General features: G+C 32.7%; 1 non-coding gene across 1 annotated transcript; it reads left to right on the forward strand.

Moving 5' to 3' along the window:
- Positions 1-3,472: 3,472 nt before the first annotated feature.
- LOC146907851 (U2 spliceosomal RNA) lies at positions 3,473-3,673 on the forward strand. The gene has a single exon (XR_015020733.1). It is a non-coding gene; the product is annotated as a U2 spliceosomal RNA (small nuclear RNA).
- The last annotated feature ends 3,988 nt before the right edge of the window (positions 3,674-7,661 follow it).

Raw genomic sequence — 7,661 nt, forward strand, 5'->3', positions numbered from 1 at the left:
AAGAAAAAGTATCATGCTTCCACTCCAAGGGGAAACTGTGCAACCACCTCAGGAAGTTACTTTGTGATGCTTCTATGTAATTGCAGTTGCCGGGAATATGTATCAAAAAAATTATGCTTAGAAACTCAAATGGTGCCTATACGTATTTATTGACTTGGTAGTCATCTTTGGTGGCTTAATTTTCCATGCTACGTTCATGGATTTCCATCTATTAGTAAAGTAACTCAAATAGTGACACGACCTCATATGTCTCTCTCACAATCATAAATCAATATCAAAATATGCTTTAGAGAAATCGCGTTTCTTTTTCTTTTTTGACGAGGACAAAAGATTTTCATATACTATGAGAGAAAATCCTTACAAAAAGCAGGATAGATTTGGTTTCGGACATTTCCCTCGCAACACCCAACAGATATAGATAGGCCACTTTATAACTTTTTACCTAAAAAATAAAATAAAATTATGTGAAACCGTAACATGATAAACTTTTGTGTAAGTTTCCCAGAAAATATGTTGTTCTTTTACTTTTACTAGTAATTGATGGAGGTGTTCTTTGATGGAAATGACAGGGAAAAATATTTTTACATTATCAAGTACAACAAAAAGAGATCCTGCTATAGGGAGCTAAAGCCATATATACAATAAAGAATGATTAAGATTAAAATATAAATTAGGATTTTTTTTTCTTCTAACCACCAAAAGGATAGCAATTTAACTTTATCTAATAGATGCTTAATAAACTCTGCCTTTTGCTGAAAACAACGGTAATTTCTTTTTATTGTGAGTTCTAACAAATAATCACTCCAATAAACTTAGATATGTGGAATAAAGGAAGTAGTAATCAATGAGTAAAGTAACCTAAAAGAAAACAACAAAAAAAACAGACCTTGATTTAAGTGTGAAACAACACCACAAATATATTCAAAGAAACAAAGATAAGAAAGAATAGACGAAAACTATTGAAAATTGACTTAAGAATTGGAAGTTGAAGTTCTGGAAAAATTGTGGCACGTTTGCAGGGCAACGTGGTACGATTGAGTGGTTAAGGTATGGGTTTCCACTGGAAAAATGGTGGCACGATGCAAGAGGAACGTGATGCTATTTAGACGGATAAGGTATAGTATTGTATTATTACCTACTCCATCATGGCACGATGCTACGTGGGTCTGAACACTATTTAAGGCTTCATTCTTCAAGTTTTTGGGTGTGGAAATACAAAGGGGGTGGGTTGTTGAGTACTTTTGTAGTGGGGTTCTCTTGAGTTCGGAAACATTATAAACACCTTGGGTATAGTGAGATTTTACCATTGGAAGGATCAAAAAGCTTCCTTTTGTGTTTTCTCTTAGGATTCATTGAGAGTGTGGGTGACTTGAGAAATGGGTAGAGTTTAAGTTTTGTTCTTTGTGAGCTTGCAAGCTAACATCTTGTAACCCCTTGAATCACTTTCATCTTAGTGGATTGGAGAGTTGCTCTCTCCCCAAAGTAGGTCATATTTACCGAACTGGGTTAACAATCTTTGGTGTCTTTGTTCCTTTCTTTCATTGCTTATCTTGATTGCTTTGATTATGTTTGTGGTGTTGTTCCACACTAGGATTTAGGTCTATTTTGTTGTTGTTTCTGTAGACTATTTTGTCCATTGATTACCACTTCCTTGCTCCACATATATGTTTCATTGGTGAGATTTTGTCCAATTTCAAAACGATTTGCACCCACTGTGAGGCGAACGAAAAATTGAAAGCAACCACATATTAGAGCCAACAACATTTGATAGTTTCAAAGAATAAAGTCAAGGTGGTTGTTGATGCTTCATATCTCTCAGACACTGTAACAAGAATGTTTTCAACGATTCTGGAATCAGCCAATTGAGTGCGAAGTAACCTAACCTTGTTTGCAATGGAAAGCAATCTGTTAGAGTAATCTTTGATTGTCTCTGACTTTTTCATTTTCTTCAATTCAAATTCCCTCATCAAGTTCAGCACTTGCATGCCTGAAATCCTTTCATCCCCTACGTATTCTTCCTTCAAATAGTCCCAGATTGCTTTTGCTGTTTTGAGGTCATAATTATGGTGAAAATATACTTTGTCATCAGAGTTTTTCTCTCCTTGTGATATTTTAACTGAGCCATGGCAGAATTATTTGGCAGTGGAGGGCCTCCCAAAGATCCAAAGCCTCAAAGTAAGACTCCATCCTTATTGCCCAAAGGTCATAGTTGGCCCCATCAAAGATAGGAGGAGCAACTTGTGAGAAACTTGTTTCAGTTTCCTTTTCACAGTTCTTGTGATGATAGCTCTGATACAAATTTGTTGGTTTTATGACAGAAAGATGAAAAACGTAGAAGAATAGGAAAGGAAGTTGCAGGTTGAGTAGGAATAGGAATTCAATTTTTCATTATAGCAGAAGCAATACTCTTAGAGTGTGTTTGGATGAGGTAATTGAGAAATTTTAAAGAATTTAGAATTCCAGGCAATTTAAATGATTCAATTAAATTACTTTTATGTCTCAATACTTTGTTTGGATGGAGTAATAAAAAAATTCATTGTTATCATTTTTGGGCAACTTTTATAAATTTTATTTTATTTTTTGGTCAAATTTGAAAATTGAAATTAGAGGTCAGTCTGTAAATTTCAAAAAATTTGATGGGTCAAATTATAATTTTTTTGAAAATTTGAGGGGTCAATTTGCAATTTTTTCAAAATTTATTTGGGTCAATTTCAAAATTTTGGAAAATTTAAGGTCCAAAATGCAAAATTTGAAAATGTCATTTGAAATTCTTTAAATTTAACTTGAGCAAAATACTTCATAAATTTCCATTATTTTGAACATTCTTCAAATTATCATCCAACCACAAGAATTCGTATTTCAATTTCCTCAAAACATTACCCCATATAAACACACTCTTAAGTGATTTAAAAAAACAAACTGAACACTACACGTTGTCAACACTTCAACAAATAACAACTTTCTCCTAAAACGTAGGAACCACTAATTGACTGAAAATAAATGAAACAAAATAAAATAAACATAAAGAAAAGCCACATAATGCGGCCCTAAAAGCAAATACTTAACAATTTATATGAAGAAAAAAAAAAAGAGAAAGAGCCACTTAGATTAGTTTGAAATTAGGGACATTGGTGAAGTAACGTACCGGTAAATTGCTCCTTAGAATACATACACAATAAAATTAAAATAATAATAATATGAATTTTTTTATCATGTTCAAATTTGAACAATTTAGACAAACCATAATAATGTATATAGAGAGAGATAGAGATGTTTAATGAAGCATTACAATGACCAAGACTTTTGTTTGGCTAACTGTTACACTCTCTCTGCTAACAAAGAAAGAAAAAACAACTGTTGCATTCTTTCTGTTGTGGGAATTTATTTTCCTTTCCAAAGTCATAGTCTAGCAAAAAAAATTCTTAATTGTCATTATGTCCACTAATTACAGAACCAAGAAATCTTTTAAAAAATAAAATTAAAGAAGCAAGGAATCATCCATGCTAGTACTTGGTCTCAATTATAAGAGAAAGAATTACTTGATATGTGGATCATTGGTTCACATGGTATTAAATTACTTTTTTGAGAGAGAGTGTCCATTAAAGTAGCTTGCTACTTAGACTCTCGAGTATCACTCATGTATTGCACTACAACATGAAATGGGGCATCCCACCACAAAAAAAAAAATCCAAAAAAAAAAATTATAAGAGAAAGAATTATAAGAGAAAGTTTACTTTTTGAATCAATTTAATAAATAATGTATTTAGTCAATATATTACAAACTATATACATCATGAATGAATCCGAAAAGTCAAAGTTTGCAATACTATAGTTCTTCAATTGTAAAATGGTAGTGCAACTCAATCTGCTGAACAAGTTGGCAAAATTACCTTGTGTGTTATGGTGGATAAATTACCAGAATGTTTGAGTTTTAAAAACAGCTTTGCTATGGAAACTACTTTAATTATCATTTCTGACGATCTTTGTATGATGCCTAATATTTTTGAAACAATTGTACATCTATTTCAAAAGCATGAAATCATTGACATTTGTTTTTGAAGAAAGAGGCATTCTCTCTCTCTCCCTCTCTCTCTCTCTCTCTCTCTCTCTCTCTCTCTCTCTCTTTTATATATATATATATATATATATAATTCTCATCTTGTATAGCATATATGCTATTGATTATTTTCTGTCATTAAATATTTAATTTTTTATTTATTTTATTCTTGTAGGTAATTGATATTCTAAAGTTGTCATTGGTCTCGAAGACCCCTTTGACAGACTTCATCTTTGGGAAGAAACATTTCCTTGACGAATTCGACAAAAGAGACCAATTCGAGTTTAAGATTGGAGTGGTTGCTTCGGACGGGAGCAGCCAGATGACTGTGAAAATAAAAAAATATACCAATCGGAAAGATCCATAGGAATGAGAAGAAAATCAACTGAAGAGATTTTGTTCATTGAATCAGGGGTTGGTTTTATTGACTTTGTTTTTAGTTTTCTCACTTTCCCCTTGGGAGCAGTGTTACATATGCTTCAAGGATTCTCTTCTTTAAGCTGCATTGATAATTTATATTTTATACAAAAGTATGACTGAGTTGAATCTAAATATATATTTAATGTCGCAAGAACTCAAAGATAAACTAAGTAAGCCTACCATTGCAGCACAATTTGAGCTCATCAATCAGACTTTACCCATCGCCAAAGCTAACTTACCTGTTTATTATTGTCATACTTGCTTGGATTCACGGTTCGTTAAGTATACTCCCACTCTTAGTACTACACCCATTCAAATTGTTTTTCCTAGTTCTGGTGAAATGTGTGTAACTTTAAATTTGGTTGATCCGAAGTACTATGCTTCAACATCATCAAGTTGTGGAGAATTTGTCATAGGTCCGTTGATTTACATGGTAACAGATGACTTGGTTGTGACTCCAATGTCATCCTTCACTGCTATTTCACATCTAAATAGTTCAAATGTTCCTATGTTGGATGTGGAGGTAATAATTCACTGCATAAGTCTTTTATTGTCGTTATTGATTGCAATTAATTTTCATTTCCATACATTATCACAATGAGTTCTTTGATTACATATGTTGCAGGGTCTCGGTATATTTGGTTATGTTTTAAGAAAACAATTTTGAATTTCTCAACAGTATGTTGTTTTTCATTTCTCCGTGATTAACTTTATGATATTTGGTTTGTGTGTTTGTTTCAAATTTTTCTTAAAAACGTTGGGTCTGAATTTGAGACAAAATTTTTAAATTTCCATCGGGGTATTTTACCGGTGTAGTCCACCCAAATATCAGTTCTATCTGAAGTTCGTGCGGAATCTATTTGTAACCCGTCCAAAATTGGTTTGTAAATCTATGCCAAAATGATATTTTTACTGGTGTACAATTCACAGTTTCTAGCAAGGCGTTTATAACCACGTTCGCTGTAAAAGTTACTTCACCTCGTATCAGAAACCAATTTAGCCAGACTATTGTGCTTCAAGACTTCAACTCCCTTTCAAACTTTCAAGGATGTCACTCACCAAAACTAAATATTTCTTCTGTTGTTTACATTTATTTAATTGATCTGCTGATACATAAATGAATTTGGCTGCAAAACATTTTTCTTGAAAGCGCTCTAAATCACCGCATAATGTGGTTAATTAGTCAAACACCAAAATCAGATTATAACAAACTGAATTGCATTAACTTGTGCATAAAATTTTCCAACTGCAGATCATTAACATGCCATTTATAAGATTGGTTGCAGTGTCATAATTTTGTTGTTACACCCTCACCCTTGTATCATGCAGCATAATATCAGCTTCAAAGATACTAAGACAAATCTTTTAGGATCATGTATTGAACCAGTAAAACAATGTTAGATGACATCTACCTAAGTTGTAGTTTGATATTATTTGTGCTAAAAAAGTATGAGCTTTTACTTTTCGATTGTTGTATTATAGGACTTGGTAATTCTCATAATCAAAAGGTATAAAACATGTACAAAAAAGAAATTCATCAAAGACAAAAGAAAGCTACTACAGCCTTATGGAGGCAGCACCAGATTTATGGGAATTTGGCAGACAAAAAGTTGCTCATCTTGGGAAGTTAGCTGTACGGATTAGGACCAAGTTATTTACAAGAAAAATGATTAGTGAAAATAAATTAGAAGAAAGGATGATAGTGTTGTATTTTTCTGTTATCGTTATTTTCGAAGGATGGCTATTGTAATGTGTCCCTGTTTTTTTTTTTTGGGGGCCCTTGTAATCCAGAGTTCGGTTAGGAGGTAAGTAAAGTGTGGCAAAAAAATTGTTCTACCTAACAATTGAACTCAGATTCTTACATGATGTACTCATTCTTGATTTGATTTTTTAAAAGAAAGTTCATTAATGAATTTGATGTATTAAATACATTTCGTTGTGATTGATGTTAATCTATATGTTCAATTTAACAGCTAAAAGAATAACCATCTTTTTCAAAATGTAGAAATTAGTTAGGGATTGATTTAGGTAAATATCAAGTAAAATCACTTTCTCTTTTGGTATCTAAATTCGGTCAAAAAATCAGTCACTATATCAGATGCTAGAAAATCAGTATCTAATGTTAATCTATATTGGTCATTGCATATTAGAGAGCAGTGGTTTACCAAATGATTAAAATTAGTCTGTAATTCGGCCACTAAATGTAGTGTCCATTTTTTCCGTTTCTTTAGTCTAGAAACTAGAACACCTTGAAGTAACACATTTTTCTTTGAATTACCATTATGTCCTCTAATAATTAAAGAAGCAAGAAATCGTCCATATTTTATAGAAAATGCTTTAATGGTATAATTTGAAAAAGGTTGAATATTATAGTTCTGCAATTTCAATACTATGGCTTACAGCGCAACTGAATCTGTTAACAAGTTGGCAAAGAGGCAGTGAGGGACTATTGCTATTGTGGCCACGACGTCAAATATTGAAGCAGTGAAATTTGGCAGCATAAGCTCGCTGAATCAAAGTGTGTCAGAACTTGAAGTAATGGGCAGGGTATTATCCCCACCACCGCAACATTGATCATTTCTGACGATGATCTTTCTATGATACCTCGTGATTTGGAACAGTTGTAAATTTACTTCACAAACTTGAAGTCACTAACATTGGTGCTATTGTGGAACAAGCTGTTGATATCAGCAATAAAAAGAGGCATCCTCTCTATATATAACTCCCATCATGTATATCATTAACTTTGTCAGTTGACTTTTTTTTTCTCTCAAAATATTTCAAATATTTTTAATTTTTGCAGGTAATTGATATTCTCAAGTTGTCAATGATCTTAAAGACCCCTTTGACAGTTCACCTTTAAGAAGAAACATTTATGTAATGAATTAGACAAGTCAAACCAACAAGAGTTTAAGGGTGGAGAACAAACACCCGAAGGGGGTAGGCAAATGTCTGTGAAAGTATTGCAAAGAAGGCATATATTTTATAGACTTTGTTTCTAACTTTCCCTTGAAAGATGTTTAAGGTCAATGGACCATCAATATACAAGGTGATGGATGATTTGGTTGCGACTCCAATGTCGTTCTTCAATGCTATTTCACATTTAAATAGTTCAAAATGTTCTTCTGTTTGGGGTAGAGGAAAGGGTCGTTAGGTAATTCACTGCATAAGACTTTCATCATTT

Source organism: Medicago sativa, chromosome 7, assembly GCF_051527215.1.
Source record: "Medicago sativa cultivar Bolivia chromosome 7, Bolivia_mono, whole genome shotgun sequence".
NCBI lineage: Eukaryota > Viridiplantae > Streptophyta > Magnoliopsida > Fabales > Fabaceae > Medicago > Medicago sativa.